The sequence below is a fragment of the Pleurodeles waltl genome, chromosome 9 (genome assembly GCF_031143425.1).
Source record: "Pleurodeles waltl isolate 20211129_DDA chromosome 9, aPleWal1.hap1.20221129, whole genome shotgun sequence".
Lineage (NCBI taxonomy): Eukaryota > Metazoa > Chordata > Amphibia > Caudata > Salamandridae > Pleurodeles > Pleurodeles waltl.
Window position 1 is genome coordinate 464,141,222 of NC_090448.1, and position 22,114 is coordinate 464,163,335.

The 22,114-nt window shown below is 42.7% G+C and overlaps 1 long non-coding RNA gene across 1 annotated transcript in view; it reads right to left on the reverse strand.

Moving 5' to 3' along the window:
• LOC138258646 (uncharacterized) overlaps positions 1–6,175 on the reverse strand; it is a 243,092-nt gene extending 236,917 nt beyond the window's left edge. The window contains exon 1 of the long non-coding RNA XR_011198479.1: positions 6,041–6,175. This is a non-coding gene — a long non-coding RNA (uncharacterized lncRNA). The remainder of the gene's footprint in view (positions 1–6,040) is intronic.
• Between the last annotated feature and the right edge of the window lie 15,939 nt (positions 6,176–22,114).

The window sequence follows — 22,114 nt, forward strand, 5'->3', positions numbered from 1 at the left end:
TGACGCAAATGCGGCTCTAAAAAAGTATAAATATGGGCCAAAATTTATTATTTATGGCCAAATAAAGAAAGAAAACAAACATGGTCATTTTACTTCTTCAGCTTTCCCTCCAACCTTAGCATACTTATACCCTCATACAAGTAGTTTTATACATATTTATTTATATAATGGTCTTTTACAAAACACTAAAGTGGTTGAAACAGTGCTTCAAGACGCTTGTCTTGCAGTGATAGTGCCATCTGCTGGCAGCTTTCTTCACCTGATTGCCTGTACCACTAGTACTGGTCGGTACCGTTCATACCAGAAGGTCTTAGACTTTCCTAAGACCGTGATTTCTGAAGTACAATACAGTACAATCCTATGAAAAACAGTGAGCAACATAATTTCCTCTAAAGGTGTAATATCTCCGCTTTAGGAATTACATTGCAAAAATACAAAACCCCATTGGTAGTTTCTCTGCTTAGAGGGCCCTCATGTTAAAATGACACTTATAAACAGTGGTGTTAGTAAACTTGAGGAGGCCCCCACAGCAAAGTACACGGAGGGTCTTTATTATAAAGTCCACTCCAGCCTCCTTTACTTCAAGATAAGACTTTTATTGCTTCTTCTCCACTCTGTGCCTTCCTTTGCTTCCTTCTCTGTCAACTCTCAACATTCTATCATGCACTTCAGATTCCTACCACCTCCCGAACATTCCATCCTCAATCTCCCACATAGGGGAGGGCGGACCATACCATTAAGAACTACATCCTACCCCTATCTAAACATTATGTTGCCAATGACATTAATAACGCAAGAACTATATTTATCTAATGACTGTATCTTCATGAAACTATGTACACATAACTTATTAACTTATATTGAACTAAAATATAACACATCTTCCCCGCACAATAAAATATCCAAAACAATAGGGGAAGGAATTTACTTTTGGAAGGATCGATTATATTTAACAAAGTGATAATTCCTTGAATAACCGTGATTCACATAACTGTTGGTTATTTAATGTAATTCTTACTCCACACCGGAGGCTTGGTCATCCGACTACTTGGAGTTCACAGTACATTGTCCCTGATCTCCATCCGCGTTGGTTCCTTCCATGTAGAACTCTTGTCTGTGACCCTGGTAGTAAGAGGAACATATCTTGCAACTCTGACCATGCTCCAGCACTGTCCATTTTCTAAAATAACAACATTCTTCTTTACTTCTGAAATGCAAAATGGTCCCATGAATTTTGTATCCTTCCACCCGCCTCCCGAGTAACCAACTGGTTTTCTGATCATGACTTTATCCCCCACCTTCCAGCATTGTTCTTTAACACCAAATTTGGCATTATACCTTTCCTTATAACCTTCCTGGTACTTCACTACATTTGTACTGGCAGTTAGAAATGTATTCTTGCACCGTCTGCCCCCACCCAACCATGAGGGATAGAATTTAGTACATGGTTCTCTGCCTCGTAGTGCTGAGAAAGGTGAGATCTTTGTAATCGAGTTGGGGGTGGTATGATACGCCCACAACATTTCTCTAATGGCATTTTCAATATTCAATTTGTTAACACTTGCCAATTGGATACATTCTTTTATCATTCTATTGGCCCGTTCTGCTAAGCCATTGGCTCTGGGACAATATATAGCTGTGGTGTGATGTTTTACCCCAAGTGAATCCAGGAACTGCTTCATATGGCTTGAAGTTAATTGGACCCCATTATCTGTTATGAGAACTTCTGGAATTCCTTCTATGCTAAATACATTTTTCAAGAAGTTGATGACTGATTCCGTGGTAATAAGGTTAACTAATTTTGTTGTGATCCAATGCGATTGGTAGTCAATAAGAACAATCGCAAAGTTTGTAGGTAGACCCGTATAATTAAGGGGTCCAATGATGTCTAACGCTAATTTAATCCATGGCTTGGCAGGAATTTGTACTGGGGAAATGGGTGTCTTGCGTATTATCTTTGACTTGTCACTTAGAGCACAAAAGGAGCATTCTTTAACTTCATTCTCAATCATAGAATCCATATTTGGAAACCAGAACCTTTCTCTTACTCGGGCTTTAGTAAGACTTCTTCCAAGATGACCCTCGTGAGCAAGTTTTATAATCTTTTGTCTGAGATTACGAGGAGGTATGATTTTGTCATTCCTGAGAATATAATTGTCTTTCTCATTAATTTCTAATCTTACCTCCCAGTATTCCTTGATGATATCCTCTACATCTTTTTTACTCCTAAGCCATCCCTCTCTCGCCTTCATCCTTAACAGTGCCAAGGAATTGTCTTGTTGAAAAGCAGATTTCCACTCCTCATCACTTATGGATGGTAAGTCAACCGCTAAAATAGGGTATTCTATAGCATCAAAATTTTCTATACAGCCCAACGGGGTTCTTGAGAGGAAATCAGCTGCACAGTTTTTATTTCCTGGTAGATACACCACTGAGAAACAGAAATTTTCCAAAGCTAGAATCCATCTAGCTATCCGGGGTGTGCTATTATTAAACCCCTTGGTGGAAAATACATATACCAACGGTTTATGGTCAGTGCGTAATGTGAATTGAGTGCCCTGCAGCAAAAATTTAAAATGTTTTACCGCCCAGAAACATGCGAGGGTCTCCCTTTCAATTACCGAATAGTTGGCCTCCGCCTTGTGTAAAGTTCTTGAAGCAAATGCTACTATCCTTTCCTCCCCATCAATAATTTGCGATAAGGTTGCCCCCAGACCTAACTTGCTGGCATCGGTTGTAAGGAAGGTTTTCCTACGGTGGTCAAAATTACACAAATATGGAGCATTCACAATGGCCGTTTTGATTTCCTTAAACGCTTTGTCATGGCTCTCGTTCCATGCATAAGGAACCTTGTTTTTCAACAGCTCTCTAAGATCTGCCGAGACCTTTGAGAAATTTTTTACGTACTTGGCCATAAATTCGGCAAGGCCAAGGAAGGACCTTAGCTCATCTTTGTTTTTTGGTGCACTGGCATTCATTACTGCGTCAACGAGGGAAACTTTGGGTTTAAAGCCATCTTTAGATATACCATGCCCTAAGTACGCCACCGAATTTCCTTCAGTCTGCACTTCTCTTTCTTTAATGTGAGTCCTGCTGCTTTTAATTTTTCCAGGACAACTCTAAGTATTTTATCATGCTCAGTTTCTGTTGCACCATATATAAGTACATCATCTTGGAAATATAACGTATTGGATACATTGCCTAGGATGTTTTGCATGATTTTTTGGAAAACCGCTGCAGCTGATTCTAGACCGAAAGGAATCCTATTGAACATGTAAGATCCAAATGGAGTGGTGAATGCTGTTAGCCATTTGGACTCCGGGTGCAGTTCGACTTGATGATATGCACTCGAGAGGTCTAGTACAGAAAAGTATGAAGCTTCCCCCATAGTGCCCAGTATTTCGTGTATTCTTGGAAGAGGATGTCTCTCAACCCAAATATTTTTGTTTAGGTCTCTTAAGTCTACACAAATTCTGATTTCATTGTTATTACTTTTCTTGGCCACCACAATGGGGGCCAACCATTCGGAGCATTCGATGGGTTGAATAATTCCTTGTGACTCTAATTTTTTGAATTCCTTTTTTACTAGCTGCTTCAGCAAGTGTGGAATAGGTCTGGTTTTATGCACAATGGGTTTATTTTTGGGCTTGAGTTTAATTTTATGTTGAAAGTTTTTAAGTAATCCTAATCGCTCACAAAAAATATCAGGAAACTCTTGAATGAAAGCTTGCCCCGAATTAGAATTAGAATTATCAACACACAGAACCTGTTCAGGATTATTGGGGTCTAATTTTATCCCCAGTTCTTTTTGATGTTGCCAACCTAAAAGATTGGAACCTTCTTCTACAATATATACTTTCCCAACCGTGGATCTGTCCTTAAAGGAAATGATACTTTTAAACATGCCTTTCAAATTTATCGGATCTCTGTTGTAACCCTTCGGGCTTATATCAGGATTCGGTAGCACTATTGCACTATTTTTTTGGATTTTGTGAAAGTTCTTTTCATCTATTATGGTAATAGGGGAACATGAGTCAGCATACATTCTTATGTTCTCATTATCAATTGCAATTGTACACACGGGATATTGGGTGTTGATTTTATCCTCACAATTGACCTGTAAAATAATTTTTTTAATTAATTGCGGTAGTTTTTCGGGTTTTTTGTTATCCCCATACTTGGAACTATCCTTACATACCCTCGCAAAATGGCCTCTTCTACTGCATTTCCTGCAAATCGCTGATCTAGCTTGGCAGGACATGGAATTGGCGAGGTGATTGTTACTGCCACAGCGAAAACAAGTTAAATTCATTCTGTTCACATTATATTTTTGGGGTTGCTTCTCATTACATTTAATATTAAGAATTTTCTCCTCTTTTACTTCCTCCACAATTTCATTTACATGTGTATCAGGGGAAGGGGAATTAATTTCCTGTAGACAAATTGCCGTATGTTCAATTGATTTGGCCAATTCAATTGCTTCTACCAAACCTGGCTGTTTCTGTAACAGTTTTTCTTGTATTTTAAGGTTGTTGGTACAACGAACTAATTGATCTCTAATTAGAGAATCATTTAATTCTCCGAATTCGCATAACGTACTCAATCCTCTTAAGGCTGCAATATAGTTTGTTACACTTTCTTGCTTGCTTTGACACCGGGGATTTTTTTTATGTCTTTCTAATACTACATTGACTCTATCTCCAAACTGCTTTTCTAGTTTCGAGTATGTAATAACATACTCATCTGGGGCTTGTCCTTCAGGGAAGACTGGATCAGGGAGAGATTCATATATTTTCCTCCCATGAGTTCCTAGATTATGAAGCAAAATGTGTTGCTTCCTAATGGGACTGAACTTGTCCCCTCCAATTGCAATTAAGTAAGACTCAAAAATCTTAAACCAGTCTTTCCACGGTACGTTTGGTTCACCCATCTCGTTCAAAAATGGAATTGGTTGTGACATTCCTGCTGCTGCCATTGTCAAGGTTAAAATACCAGCTCACGGAACAGATAATGTTTTATTAACTTCTACTATAAGGAATTAACCTTGTGATAACTCTCAATAAAACTAAACTATGTGATTAAATTAAGTTACATCCGAAAATACCACCAACAGATTGTACTTGCGCAATAACTTACTCTGTATAAGTATCTGTATGTGTACAATTTTTAAATAAATATCTATTGAAATTAAAGATCAAAATTGTATCTGTCAAAGTTAAACACAAGGAAAACAAAATAATCGTGAAAGAGTTTAAATTTTGTCGAATGGCTGTGCCTGTCAGCGAAATTGTTAACAGGCTAAAGATTAATTCTTTTGACAGACGAAATTGCTGTGCCTGTCAGCGATTAATTTACGGTTTGCCGTTCAATCTTGATGCGTCCCTGGAAAATCCAAAGACATTTAGCTTCGTATTCAGTGCTGTGAGCCGTGCACGTTGAACTCTCTTTGACCTTTTCTATTTGTTTGTGTTTCTATTCCAGTTTTAATGGAATCCCTGTCAGGCGTGAAGCACATCGAACCTTCACCGTCGAATTGAAACACACGGAGATTAAAGCAAATGCAGCTCGTTTTGTCAGCTGGGAATCCTAGTTGAACTCTAGCTGAAGTATGCGGCACTTGCGCATTCGATTCTGAGGAAATCAAAGCAGGCCGCCATTTGTCCAGTGCTCTAAATAGCAATACGTTTTGTCTGACACTGTGAACCTGCCTGAAGTACACGGCACTCTCGAATTCTGTGAAGATAAAAGCAAATCGCTGTTGCTCTTAAATAATAATACGATGTGTCCGACACTGCTTCATACCTTTGCCATTACTTTAATCTGCTTCTACCGATGTAAACAATATAGACAGAAATGTAATTTCTGTTCGTATTCAGCTCGTTTGCTTTTACTCACTAACGGAATGTTACATTGGTTAATAGTTAATAGATAAAATAAACAGGATCTCCTGTTTGCTTTCGGTTTATTAAAACTCGGAGTTATTCTCTTGGCAAACAGGTTTCACTTCAGAAGGACACAGGATAGGTGGAGAGTCACCAACCTGAAAAGGGGTGGAGAAGGATGTGCCCCCTTACGCACTCCTCGTCGCCAGTATTATAAAGTCCACTCCAGCCTCCTTTACTTCAAGATAAGACTTTTATTGCTTCTTCTCCACTCTGTGCCTTCCTTCGCTTCCTTCTCTGTCAACTCTCAACATTCTATCATGCACTTCAGATTCCTACCACCTCCCGAACATTCCATCCTCAATCTCCCACATAGGGGAGGGCGGACCATACCATTAAGAACTACATCCTACCCCTATCTAAACATTATGTTGCCAATGACATTAATAACGCAAGAACTATATTTATCTAATGACTGTATCTTCATGAAACTATGTACACATAACTTATTAACTTATATTGAACTAAAATATAACAGTCTTCCCCTCTTGATTTACTCAGGAGCTCTCAGACCTGGGTACAGTGCTGAGGGGGCCCTGCGTAGCTCGCTCCCTGCAGGGGCTGAGGGCCTTTGTTACGCCACTGCTCATAAAGGAAATTATGCTGCGTCTTGTTTCTGGATGATTATAAATTATTGCACTTCTCGGAATCTGACCTTTCAGAACAAAAGTAGAACCACTTGGTTAATTGGCAGGCGGAGTCGCGCTACACCTAACTCTGCAAAGTTGCAAAAAAACTCTGCCACGCTATGGGGAGTTCTGCGAGCTGGCAGAGTTCTCTGTGGCGCTTGTTTGCACTGCATTTGATGTCAAATGCAACGTGACATACGTAATCACATTGAAAATTGTGTGCGAGCGCGACCACGTGGTTTGCGAGGGCATAGCCCTCTTGTTTTTCACTCGTTTTATGGTGCTGGGCTTGTTTTTTCCATCCCTTTTTTATCCTTGTAATCCTCCACCCTCCTGATTAATCTACCTCTCAGTTTTATTTAGCTTATTAGCCTCTCATACTGAATCTATATATATATATATATTTTTTACTCTGTTTGTATGACTTCTTGTATTTTTGTTTATTTTTCCTATATTTCCTATATTTCCTTTCTTCATTTTCTTTTTCTTCTATCCTTCACCCCTCCGCACCCACCCAGCACCATTGCAGATCCATGTAGCAGCGGCCACCTACCTTGTGGGCAGCGGCACCAAGGGGTGTAGCATCGCCCCATCTTCAGAAAGGAGGAGGTGACAGCACTAGATTTTCTGTGCAGCGCCACCTCCCTTACATGCTGACAGCATGCGGCAGGCCTAGTTATGGTTGCACCCTTAAGAAGCATTGACTGCTGTAGGTAGGGTACGCCAGATGGTTTGTCTGCACACCGGGAGCCAGTGAGCATTTGAGGCACCATTGGGTGGACATCATCGACCGGGAACAGGACCTGCTCAACCTGCTGGGCGTCGAAGTATCGGGGCTTAGTGAGTAATAATTTGTTATTTATCTTTGTGTGTGTTGTTCCACAATGCAAGATGCTGCATTGACTCACCCTGCGACAGGGAGGCATGCCATGGGTGTTACGGTGGAAAACTCTTCTTGCAAAAGTTTTTTTTTTTTGCAGGAAGGTGTCCCTTCCTGGACAAAAACAATCATCTCCTCAATGCCGGCACCCTTGCAGCATGTTAAGGGGTGCCTGCATTGGCTCATGCCAACTCATAGTCCACCAACACGGGGAAAAGGAGGACCGGAATGCACCATATCTGTTGAAGATACAGCACATTCCTGCCCCTCTCTTTTTAATGCAGGGAAACGCTGCAAGAAGGCTTGCAGCGCTGCCCTGCATCAAATGTTTCTAAAAATAATATGGCTTGTAGTTTAGGAAATTTGGAGTAGGGCTTTAGGTGTAGGAATTAGGAAAGTTAAAACAATAGGTCAACTTCAGTTTGCAATCTGATAGAAAGTACACCGTTGCTGTATTTGCCTCTGCTTGCCAAAAATATTTTTGGGGAGATTAACTGTACAACTAATCGTTTATTTTTATTTTCTTCTTTATTTCTTACCTCAGCACTCAAGGGAAGAAGAGGGCAACAGCATCTGCAGGTCTGGGAGGAGAGGGTGCCAGTACTTCTAGTTCCACCATCAGTGTAGTTGTTGGCAGATCTGCTGGTCCCAGTAAGTCTTTCTGTTATATTATTTTTGTTTCCCTACTTTTATTTTTATTTTTCACCTCTCCTCATTTCAAATAATGTTTTTTTAGTTTTACTGTGCCTGTCTACTTTTTTGTACTTATTTGTGTTCAATGTAAGCTTTGTTAAATTCTTGTTATCCCTGCTTTTATCCATATATTTACATGTTTCTACTGTACCTGACTTCCTCCCGCCTGCAGTATATATTAGCTTTCTTATGCTTTTTACTCTTTACTAAGTTTAGCTTCCCTTCTCCCCTTATATATCTTGCGGACTGGTACTTAATACTAAGAGGACGGATTTTTGGGACAGATACCCTACTGACAGATTGCATGCCCAAGTCAGCTTTTCTACACGTTTTTGAAGGTTTCCTCTTCTTTACTTTGCTCATGCCCATTGCATTTACCAACCAAGACCTCATCATAGGTTCTTCTGGATTGATCAACGCTTTCCACCACTTTAATGCACTTCAGTGACTTAGCTGAACTCTGCCCCTCCATTGTGAAACGCTTGCGGTTAACTTATTTACCTTGCTTTTCTAAGAACCAATCAAATTCTCATAGTGAATGATAGAGAAGATTTAATGATCTATCGTGGTTGTAGTTATTTTGTTGGAATTAAATTGTGTAATGTTTTTTCCAGCTGCACCGACCCCCAGTGCCGGGGCCAGCGGCAGCACTAGCACACTGACATGGCAGTGGTCGGAGGGGGAGAACCGGTGGCAGAAGGGACGGGTGCTCGTAAGTCATATTATTCTTGCTCATTGACAATTACTGATATACTCACTGCAAGGGTGTTGCTTGTGAAGCACCTGGTTTAGCAGCTGCAGTGAGGATTGAGTTCTTAATCTTAAAAGCCTCTTCTCTTTGCAAATCAGCAGACACAAGCTCATCATAATGATTGCTTGGATGGCTAAAAGAAAGAATGGGTGAAATGGTATCTTAGTGAAAGGATGTGCAGGTGAAAGGAAAATAAAGATGCATAGGTGAATGATAGGAGATGCCTGGGTGGGTGAAGATAGATAAAAGGGGTGAAAGGATGCCTCAGTGGGTGAAGGAAGGGTGAATGAGTATGCTTGGGTGATGAATAGGTGGTCAACGATACGTGGGTAAATGGATGGATAGGTGAAAGCAGGGTGCTTGAAAGGGTGGATACTGGATAGGTAAACAAATGGTGGGTATCAAAGGGTAATAGAATAGATGAATGAAAAGATGAGTGTATAATTGCTTGGATCAAGAAGAAGTAAGGGAGCTGTTTTGGAGAGTGAAGTGTCTGCTGTTCACCTAATTCGCTTGGTTGGTTTGCATGGTTATCAGAGCTTTGGTTCAAACTGTGGGGGCATTTTAATTTTCTGTCTTCTCCCTAACTCCCTGTAGTTGAAGCCAAGGCAGATATGTATTCTCCCACCTATCATGGGCATACCTCCCTCCTCATTAGTCACCAATGCTACTATGATGTCAAATAACTGCAGTGTGTCAGTGTACAGTAGTGTTTTGGTGCAATGTGTGCATCTGCTTCAGTTAATGCAGCATTTAAAAGGTGTCAATGCATACAAACTTAAAGGTGTTTCTCTTCCACCCAATTGCCCACTCTGTCACCTCCTAGTACTTCTATCCTTTATTTTTTCCAAAGTTCTGTCCCAGCCACCCAGAAAGAAATTCAGATCCCTTTTGGCATGCGCCGCATTTATGTACATGTAAATATTTCATGGCTTCCACAATGGATTCATGGCAGTTCAAATTTGACATTTTTGACATTCGGATGTCAACTCAACTATAGTGGGTGGGTCTGAAGTGGCCCTGTGCCTCATCGTAAATAATCAGCCACATCAAATTACAATGGCCCTAAGGGGCCAGCAATTTACTGCTACTTTGCCATTGTACTTTTTAAATAATTATTTGAACAGAGCACGGCCTATAATTTGTCATTTTCCTTTTTCATTCCTGCTATAGCTACTACTGGTGGACATCATCCAGGCAGCTGCCAGCACCTCCAGCTTCCCAGTGGCAACACCATCTCAGTCGGTAGCCATAAACCCATTGCAGTTCCACCACTGCTGCCCCCACTGCCCAAGCCAGGATTGCATATTTCAACTCTGCGTCCTGCAACACTTTGTGAGACTGGACCGCCGGGTGGCAGGAATTGAGGCGGCCCTCAATTATATCCAGACCCTACTCTGATCTTGGACATGCCCTTTTCAAACCCTTTTAAAAAATATATTTGTATTTGTGGGAGGGACACTTGTGGATGAGGAGGGAGTTGGGATGGGTTTTGACTTCAACTTGGACTTTTTTGGGGACAGGCTTATTTTCTTGGGGAGAGGAGTGGACCTGTTGTGGGTGGCAAGGGTGGGTGTTGTATTTTGTACAATATTAAAGGGGATGATTTACTTTACTTTATGCCTGAGTCAGATGTTTATTTTGTTTTTTTAAGTTTGTACTGCTTTCTTTTAGTGCAGCTTGTTTCTTAAATCTGCTAAAACAAGGTGTATGTCATTTACTTTTACAGTTACCCTTGCTCTATTGTCCCCTGCAACTGAAATATATTGACCCCTACTAGATGATTGCCATTGCCTATTTTGCCTAAAACACCTACAGACACATAGACAAGTAAGACAATATCTTCTTTAGTAGGAGTTGTAATTACTAACTAAACAAGTTAATTACTTCAATCCATAGTTGCTTTCTTACCTGAATAGATAAAGCCAAGGAGTTGTCTTCTTCTTACTGTAGGGTTTTCCCCAAGATGGCATTGTAACTCTTAAGGGGGTGGTAGGTGGTAGTAGTAGCAGGCTAGTGCACTAACAGGGAGGACAACACTTCACAGAAGGTGCCAGTAAAATGGAAAGTAGTAGGTCATCATATTATAATAACTTTAGAAAGACTGAAACCAGACTACCACACTGACAGTATTTGATGCAGAGCAAAGAAAACCTGATATGATAATAACATCTATCAATATCAGTTTCTTATGAGCAATGGTGAGGAGCTCTAACAACAAAACTTAGGAAATTAAATCATAGATTCAGGAGACGTGGGCTCAGTCGTGAGTGGTTGGACCAGGTAAAGCATTTACAGAACACACACACAAGGCATGAATGATGATTTGAGTGGGCCGGTCTGAAATATTGTTCAGGTAGAAGAAGGCAGAAGGTTATACAGTGAGTTGGTGTAGCTTTCACAACATCCACCCCACCATGTGTGTGATTCATTTATGGTGTAAAATTAAGTCACACCTCAATAAATCACACAGCCCAGGAGAAGAGGGTTAGGAGCTCGATGAATGGATGGGAAAGGGAATTTGGGGAAAGGTATGTCAAAGACAAACGCTGCACAAAAGAAACCACAGCAATATTCATTGAGGTGCTGAGCATCCACCATCAATCTGTTCTGGAAGGAGAGTGGAAACAAAGGGTTAAGAATGACACTGTTCAGTTAAATGCATGCAAACAGCCCTTCTGCCTCAAAGAGGCCCCAGATAGTATATCCTAAATGTTATATGTTCTATTTTTTTTAAAATAGAAATTATGGCATATTGAGGATATCCCAACAGTTTTTAAAATTATGATTATTAAAAGGAAATGATACTGAATTGTCCAATTGGTCAATTCATCTACATTCTTCTTGGAATGTCGGTCATTGTTGGGTGCCTGTCTGAAGTCTGAACCTGTCCGGTAGGTAAGCTGGAGTCTTGAGCGTTTCCCAAGTTTTGTTCATGCAGGAGAGTACTAGGAGAAGGCCTGTGTATGGAGAAAAAAATTTATTATTAGAGTAAAGGAGAAGGACAAAAGGAAGCAAGGTAAGCTTTATAAGGAGTCAGGGGTGTAACAAGAAGACTCAGAGGCAGAGCAAGTATATAAGAAGTTTCACATTTGAGCCAGCAATGCAGCAAACACATACTCAGCAGCATTTCCTGATCAATGCACCTGTCTCCAGTTCACAGAGCTTTGTGAGTACTAGTCCTCAGAGCCGTTGACATTATCATGGTTTTTCTGTAAAGTTTCTCCTTCTAGCTGTTGAAGTAGTCCCACTCTGACACCTTCCGTCCTCCTCCAGATTCTGAGTAACTCCGTCCCAGTCCCAAAGCAAGCATGGTAAACCTGTGAAGTGCACTGCAGTTCAAATGAAGATTAGAACAAATAGAGAAACAGAACTGGAGTATTTTGTGTAGATTTGAGTTTGGTAACTAAAGTGGCTGGCCTGTTCTGAGGAAACAGAAAAAAAGGAATGGACCCTGAAGGTAAATTTTACTAAGTTTGATAGGCCAATCACTGTCATCCTCTTCCTCCTCCTGTGGTGTTTCTGAACTGTGTCATCAGGTGGTATAAAAAAATGCTAGTGCATTTTAATCCTGGTTAATCTCTCCACGTTTTGAGGCGAGAGACTGGTCCTTATCACTGTTAAAACTGTTAAAACTGCACCAGCTGCACTGAAAACCCATTCAGCAGACTCACTGGCGACAGGACAAGTCAGATACTTTATTGCCAGCCTGATAAGTTCTGGCCATTGGTATATCTTCCCTTACCAATACACCAATGGGTTTTGGTCCTCATACACCTCTTTCAGATCATCCAGAGGCTCCTGGAACATCCTCTGAATGGTCATTAGTGCTGCCACCTGCCACATGAAACCAAGCCAATGCAGAGACTGGGTCTGATTCTTCTGTTGCTGTTGTCACTGGTTTTCTTGTTGGTAGAGTTGGTGAATGTGAGACAAGACTGTTGAAAGCAGCACCCCATAACTGCGGAGTGGGACTCAAAGTTGCAGATGTTCTTCTTCAAGTTCTCCTGCTTGCTTAACAATCCACCTTTTGTATTGTGAAACATCCCCTTCAGAAAAAGGAATGATGCCGGAAATATTTTTTTGTGGTGTGGATCAAGTAGGCTCACACAGATGTACTCTTTGGACGAGATGTCATTTTGAAGCCTTGCATTACAAGTCAAGTGATATGGTAAGCTATTTACCCAGGCACGCACTTCTGGGTTTTCGTTTGCACTCCCGAATGCAAACCTTTTAGACACCTTCTTTAGCTGCTCCTGTAGCAGATGCAATAACGGGATAGCTTGGCCCATTGTACTGTCCTCCTTGCTAACTTTCCACGTGAAAACCTCAAAGGGGAGCAGCATCATTGTGAGACATTTGATTAGGCCCCATTTGTTCACATCCATGGGCATAGCTTTCCCAATTGCATCAGCTCCTCTTTGAATGACATAGTCATTAATCTGTTTGTACTGCTCAAACACATGCTGCAACACCCAATAGGTTGAGTTCCAGCGTGTTGGCACCACCTGTATCAGGGCTTTAACTAGTATTCTGTTATCACTCCAAATAATCTGCAGCTGTTTCTGGGCTTTAAAAGAACGGCTAAAATGAGTGCAGATGCATCTGCAGGTGGTCAGGTTGCTGACTTGGTCCTCTTTTTTGAGAAAGTCTTGCACAACCAGGTTGATCCAGTGCACCAAACACAGGACCCTGAAATAGCCACCTTCTGCCATGGCCTTGACTATGTTGATGCCGCTGTCTGTGGCAACAAATCCATTTCGAAGACCTCTGAATCGGAGCCATTCAGACACCTTGCTATTAAATTCCTCCAAGATGTTTGCAGTTGTGTGTGACTTCTCCATGGCGAACATGGTTACTGTTGCATTCTGCCAAACGCTCCTAAAATTTTCTTCAGGGCCAAGACCTGTAGATACCTTTTGCTTTACCCCTAGAAAAGAGATCCAGTGTGCAGTGATACACATGTAATCAGTTGCCTGACCACTGGTCCACATGTCTGTCATCAGGTGGATAGTGTGAACAACACTTTGCTGCAAAGCTTGTCCATCCACGAAGCTCTGGAACAGCAACTCTGACAAAATCGGTCCTGCTTGGAACCTTCTATTTCAGGAAGAGGGCTGCCACAAACTCTAAGAATCCCACTCCTTCTACAAAATAAAAAGGGCAGAGGTCCAGCACTAACCTTTTTGCCAGCTTTCCATTTTACAAACGTGGAATTGAGTGGTTGTAGGGCCCCTCCTGCCTAAACATGTCCGAAATTGTAGCCCAGATTTTCTTTTGTGGGGCCACTGACACAGATGAATTTTCATATGTAGGTGGTGGTAGACACAATGGGTGTTGTGGTACAGTCACCTATGCTGTGGTGTCTCCATCTGACTCTTCCTGTGCCATTGTGAGGTCACTGAGGTGGGTGATTCTGGTGCACTGCTGGGGACAGGGCAGCTTTGCGTGAGGATGATGTCACTCTGAACTTCCTGACCTTCAACCGTGATTTGACCAGTTGTAGCTGATGGTTCCTGGCTCTCCTCACCTTCACCACTGCGACAACGTTGAGCCGTCTGTTTAAGGTGCTGCTCCCACTGGATTGCATGATGTTTTTACATATGGCCTCCACTACCATAATGTGAACCAGGCTTACCTTGATGAACCCTTGTGTGGCAAACAGAGCATATGGCATGTTTACCTCCTCTTTGCTAATCGTAAAAAAGTCTCAAACTGGGAAGTAGTACTTTCTTATTGGGCCACTACCAATGCCTGAAGAAGAACTGGATGTGGGTGTTCAAGGGTGTGTTGATTGCCTCTCTGCAGTGCACACTTCTACTGGGGTACATGTTGGTGGAGGCCTCTGCTGGGGCCTTACAAATATGGGAGCTGGTGGTGCTGCCTGTGACACATCTCACAGAGCACGTTAGATAGTATTATCTGACTCCTCTATGCCAGCTTCCACAATGACTGTGTCATCAACACCATAATCCTCAGTATCCCCTTCCAAGAATCTAAGGCATTCTGGAACCTTTATTTTCCCTTGCCTCTCCTTGTGTTTCCTGGAACCTGCTGGGGTCCACTCCATGTCCCTATCTTCGTCATCAGCAGTGGTGCTTGGAGAAGATGGTGGAGTAGTACCTTCCCTTTTTCTTGCTGGAGATCTGGAAGCCCTCCATTCTAAAAGAGGAGGTTCTTGCTCGACAAAGCTCAATCTCCTGTTCTGTTCCAACTTCGGGAAGATCTGGCTGCGGCTGCTGTCCACTTTGCTCTGTTTCCTGAAACGTTTGGGCACTACTTTGCGAAAAAGTCAAATCCAGTTCAACACCACTGCTCGTTTGAGTCGCCATGATTGCAGTGGCTGCCTCACTGACAGACATGGTCTTGGGTTGGGGTGGTGCTGTTGATGTGGGAGTGCTCCCAGGTTCATCCCTGGAGGCTGGTGTGGCAGGCACATGTCTCCCAAAGAAGGTTGCGGTTGGCACACCACTGGCGGAAAGCTGCTTCTTCTCACTGGCCACTTTTCTTGGAAGCAACTTTCTTTGGGATCATCTTTTCTTAAGCTCTAGGTTGGCAGTGGCACTAAGATGCACAAGTAAAAGAGTTTTGTGCCTGCGGATCGAAATAACTGTAAAGCCTTCTCCTTGGCAGTACTGTGAGTGATGTGGGGTCTCTTCTATTGTGCACCTAAAAACCACCAAACAAGAAAAACATGTAGTTAGTGAAATGTGGCATTTTTGCAGGTTAAAAATAGCAGAGAGAAATGCAATCTTGGTGCGGTTGGTTACTTATGTAATATAACTATTTAATCAAACATTGTAAAGGCAAACCACACCACCACACCACAAAAAATACATTTCAAATCAAACAACACAACAGGCAGATCTAGCTCTTTCCTTTATTTCCTTCTGTTTTAAAAGAGACACCTGGGGTGGTCAGAGAGAGGTGCACGGGGAAATGGAATAATCCTTTAAATAACATATGGCGGCAAAGTGGTCCAGGGGAAATGGAATAATCATTAAGAAAATGAATTATGCTGTTGATTTGTCTGCCGTTCTCTGTGGCCAGGGTGTTTTGTGAGAAATGGAATTTCACCTATTGAACTCAATGCTGTGCAGCTGCGCATCTTTGGTAGATGGATGGAGGAATAGACTGTCTTGGATGGATGTGGATGAATGGATCAAGGCAAAATGCAGAATTAAATAAAAATATAAATTAAAATTAGAAATGTTAAAAAGAAGATATAAATTAAAATTAAAAATTAAAAACATTAAAATATATATATATATAACAATTAAAATAATATTAATAAATAAAAATTAAAAATAAGAAGGTGAAAAAATGATAAAATTAAAATAAAATATAAAATTAAAATAAAAAAGAAATTAAAACATGGCATAAAAATTAAACTTAAAAATAAAAAATTTAAAATTAAAATAGAACAAAGCAAAATACTAAATTAAAAAAACAAATGATCAGTAATTGCTAATATTAAGCCTATGTCAAAGACATATTGGCTGCACAGTGTACGCACAAAATGACTGCCAGCCATCCAGCCACCATGTGGGCAAACTACAACAGCAAGGAGGAAGCATAGATTAAAAAGACCACATGCAAGCCTATGGCAAGGGACACTGGATGCATGCACAAAATGGCTGCCAACCACATGGTCAAACAACATCTTCCTATACCATCAAATATTATTACCTGACAATATATACACTTTTTGCAACAACAAAAAATGAAAGGCAAACAGTGGCCAACACTTCAAATTTAATCCAATGCCATCCTTGCCCCAAATTAAGTTTTAAAAACATATACCACTGAAAAATGTATTTCATGCACTGATGACCACTAGTACAGGCCTGGGCCGACTGGCTGAATGGCCCTTTAGAAATCTAGGCCACATACTAAAATAATATTGCAAATGTTACAAACCTGTAGAAAAGGTACTGAGCTGTGCAACGATTTTTCCTTTAAAAAAAGGTGAAAAATAAATGAAATGCAAAATAACTAGGCCCGTACTTAAACTCCAGGCCACCCACCACTATATATTTTTAAAATCATATTAAAGTACAAAGAAATACTGGTGCATGCCCAAGCAAACAAACACCTTTATTCAATAGCTTCAGAAATTGTGTGATTTCACAATAAGAAAGTCCTTAAATCCAAAGCTACATCCAGGAGACAGAGAGTGAACCTTCCACCTTGAAATTCAAGTGAAAAGTGGCCAGGGGATGGGCAAAGCACTGGTAGGAGCCTGCTGGACTGGAACAGGAATTTGGCATCTGACACACTTCCTTTGTGTTTGGAAAAAAAAAAGGCTTCTTAATCTGAAAAACAAATTGCATGGTCCATTGGAGAAGAAAATGTAGTAAAAAAAATATTTTTGAGTAGATTTAGTGGCTCTGGAGTAGCAAATCTACTTCAGAAGTGAGTTCACTCTCGCGATCAACCCGTTCTGGCTGTCAGTGTGGCTGGAAGTGACACAAGAAAAGGTGAAGTCTTGAGTGTGTTCGCTAGTGGCCCAGGAGTATTGTCGCACTCGCAAGAGAACACCAAAACTCAATCTTGTGAGTGCGAACAAACTCCGCTCTGTGCTGGGGTGCAGAATTCGGGAACTATGTGCTGCTCCGCTTAGTGTGAAGTGCCCAAATTCCACAGACTCCGCTAGTAGAGCGGAATTCTACGCCCAGGCCTATTAAAATCTACCAGTTTTGTAGATGATGTGGTTCACTGCTGTCCTGGAGCAGTCTGTGCTTGAGGCCAATCCCTGTCATACTACCCTCCCTTAACAGGTGTAATTCTGCCAGAACAATTTCTACCGGCAGAGAATACTTCAATTGAAGACAGTCCACTTATTCAACAAATCAAGGGGAATTTGTTGCCACCCAACTTTAAACCCTTAAGGGCATGTTTACTACTTTTTGGTGCAGGACAGAGCCGTAGACCGTCTTGTTGTGCTGCCTTGTGTCAAAAGAAAAGGGCACGAGGCCTACTGCCACTTTTAATTGCTCAATATTGTCCATTCAATGTGTAATTTGCAAGCAAAATCTTTTTTTGTCCTGGGTTGTGTAGTGCTCTCAGAGTTGGACTGGGCTCCTGCCTCGGTCTGTGCATTTACTTACTCGCTTACCTTTGCAGCATCTAAGTCATTGTAAAATGAAAGGAGGCACAAAGCGGATTGGTGTGGGAGCTTTAGGCAGCAGTAGCGAGAACAGGGATGCATGGTAAGTATAGAGGTCTGAGGGCACTGTTGGGAAACACTTACTGGTCTTAAAACGGGTCCGGTTCCCCAGACTGGTGTGCGTCTGTGGGGTGGACAGGGGGGAGCTGAGCCTGATAGCCCTAGATAAAGCAACCCATGTGGCAGCAAGCACAAACACTCCACAGAAAACAAACCAAGCTGCTAATCTGCTGGAGTGGGAGAAAGGGCAGAAAGAAAGCAGCTCACATTGTGCATACACGAATGTACCCGAGCAAATGAAAGGTTGCAAAAGCACTGCATGTCTCATGTTTTCTTTTTGTTATTTAATAATGCAAGAGCAAGCTCCCTCAATGACTGTATATTATACACTGCTAATATGACCCATTAGAGGCTGAATGGAGTGCTGAAGAACAAAGCAGAGGTAGCCTCACGGGAACTGCACAGGTTGGAGCAAAAGAAAATAGTGCGGTGAAAGTAAAATAAATAGTCTGAAGCAAAATAATCCATGTAACAAGGCCAGCCTCCATAGGCATGACACCCACCACCAGGAGGGACAAATTGCACCTTTGACCTCACAAAAGAAAGAAATTTCAAAAGGCATACAAAGGAATCAATGAGAAGGGATGGGCGTTCAAACAACCCATAGAGCAGACACTGCATGTCTCGCATGAGGCAGCGCATGCGCTGCCTAGGCGAGACGTGAAAAGCAAACAATTAGGAGAAATAAAGGCATTTCTCCTTGTTATGCCTTCCTTACGCCTTCCTCTGGGGAGGTGTAGGCTTTTAACCCATTCCCAAGTTTACAAGTCCTTGTAAATCTGAGAAAGCTTCAAAATCCATGGGTGTTGCATGGGAACACCCACCACAATACCCATGGAAAGCCTCCCTGTTGCAGGGTGAGTCAATGCAGACACTTGCGCTGCATTAACTCAGTCCATATTTACAAGGCCATTTAATGCCATGCACAGTGGCTTTATGTGGCCTTGTAGAAATGGCCCTGCATTGTGCACTGCTGGACTGTCACTAAACGTGACGTTCTGGTGGCGCAAAGGGCCTTGTAAATATGGCCCTTAGTTTCTCCCCTACGAAAGTGGATCACCATTTTTAAAGTTCTCTCTAGGGAGATGGATTTTGTTTTTTTCCAAGAGGCTATATCCCCCTTAGAAACAGATGCTTTGGTGAAGAGGACTTCCTTGGCAAGAAGCATACAAATATCTGTGCTGTTATGGAATTTCCACCGTTAGAATTGTGCATGAAAAATATACCTCAAATGCCCACAAATTACGTGGTCATTCCGAAATTTGGCGGTCATTACAGAAGACCGCCGTGCAAACGCCCTGCCGAAACACCGCTGGTGGAGTGAAGACCGCTGTATTACAAGTAACCCACACAACACCGCCAAGAAATAGACTGGAAAAAACCACACCGTCGGCCCAAACAACGGTGTGAAGGAGGCGGCTGCACCACCACCACTGCCACTCCGAGAATAAACCGCCTGCCAAATTACAAGTTACAAATCAGCATCGAGGATCCCAACAGGGTGGAAAATTCATTGGCGGCCAAAACCACCACGGGGAAAAAAAGGCACCACCGCATTAGCACTGTACCAGAGTGGACAACACCAATACCCAATATCTGAGACACATACACACACCTGTCCACAGCACTACAAAACACACCCCCTCACATACCCAGAACCCATAGCAACTAGAAACTGTGACAGAGCGAGAGAAGAGCACACTGAAAGGAGGCACTACACCTAGATACCACAGGCACCATCATACTGAGCACGCATCACACAACACAACACTGCATACAAACACCACAGAGCACACGCATATACAACCACACAAATTAACAACTACAAACAGCACACCCAGAATCCCTACACACCGTACACCCCCACCCACAACACAACCACCATGGCACCACAAAAAAAACCCACAGAAGATGAGCTCAGGGTAATGGTGGAAGAAATCATCAAAGTGGAGCCGCAACTGTTTGGAGCACAGGTCCAGCAGACATCCACAGCCCGGAAGAATGACTTATGGCAGAGGATAGTCACAAGGGTGAATGCAGTGGGAACCATCCACAAACAAGGGAGAATATAAGGAAGAGGTGGAACGACCTTAGGTGGAAGGTACAGGCCATGGCTTCCAGGTATCAAGTAGCCATCATGAGGACTGGTGGAGGACCCCCACCACCTCCCCCAGAAAGGTCACTCTGGGAGGAGATGGTCCAGGCCAAACTACACCCGGAAGGGCTGATGGGAATAGCTACTGGACAAGACACTGGTAAGTCCACTGTACTTACCGACCAACATGTCCCCGTACATAGCATGTACCCCAACCATCCTCTCACCCCCTCAAACCACCGTAACGTGCACCAACCCACCATGGACCCTATACCCACCCCTGCATGCCACACCTCCCCACTGACACCATTCTCTCACAGCCCCCACCTAGTGCATGTATGCCTTACACAGTGGCAAGTACCACAACTACCACAATGCAACACTCCCTACTCTTGCCTGACTGCTACATCCAGATCACTTCTCTGCAATTGCACGTCAAACCATGTCACTTCCCATCACCAATAAGTAGTAGGAATGTACATCAGTACATGGCAATGACAGTAGCAAGACAAATAATAAATGTACTCCAAAATAGGTCCCTTGTATCTTTCCACTGATGGTAACACAAGCAGTGGACTGGTAACTGTCAATGCCATTACTGATCTGCAAATACAGTTAATGACAACATACAACCATGTGTGTCACTGCAACAATACCATCACCTGACACAATACCTCTCATTACACAGGTCTCCCAAGTACTGATACACAGCAGAGGAGCCCAATGACAGAAAGGCCAGGCCTGGAAGCAGGTCCAATAGGGGAGGACTCCCCAGGAAGTCTGGATTCGGACTACGAACCTGGCCCATTAGGCATGAGTGATCAGTCCACCACCACCAGTCTCACCCTGCCCACAACTCAAACCACCTCCCCTGTGGCATCCAGTGCACAGCAGATCCCACCTTCCCATACCTGTGTCCCAAGGTCACATCAATCATCAGTGTCCCCACAGGACATGGGCAGGAGTCAACAGTTTAAACACAAGATAATTACGGTCCTGGTGTCAGTCAGAGGGGGCACACTGCACCAGGAGCACAGGCACAGGGGGCAAGGGCTAGTGGGAGGGCAATTGTGGGCTAAGGGAAGAGGCAGGTACAGGACACAACTGGCCAGGAGTTTGTCTCCAGAGTCCTGGGAGCCTACCTGCAAACCCACAACAAGATGGGCCAGATACTCACAACCTTGCAGGACACCCAACGGCTGCAGGGGAAATACCACCAGGAGGCCAGGCAGCAGTGGCAGGCACTCAATGCCACCATGGTCTCCATATTAGGGGAGTTCAATGAACTCAATAACATCCTCCGGACATTCTCCACCCAACAGCAGGCCCCATCCAGTAGTCAGTCAACACCACTGCCCTCAACATCAGCACCTGCTACTGGAATGGAGGCCCAGCAGGAGGACCCACAGGCCACCAGCACCCATACCCCTGCAGCTGAGGAACCCCCCGGTAAAGAGGTCGCACATCCAGACATCCTGCAGGACCTCAGCCCCAGAACAATCACCCCACCAGGAAGTGATCCCCCTTTTGAACTGTCGCCCTTGTGTACTACTGTTAAACCCTTTTGACTGTCCAATACCAAGGTCACATCTTTCTGAGGCAAATAGATAAAGGAACTGTGAACCAAACAGCTGTACCACCCACTATGATCATCACATACATCATTACCCCACTCCTCAGGACTGTGATAGTCAACACTTAATAAACACCAATTATCACAAGTCATGGTGCATGTCTCTTCATTGTTTGTATTGCCAATTTTGTCACAGGATAACAAAAGAATACACATTTACACAACAATAATGTCAAAGTCACAGATGTAGTGGGATACTCCAGCAGGTATGTAAGTACATCCATATTGTTGTAACATACACTGTCAACTATTCCAACTAGCA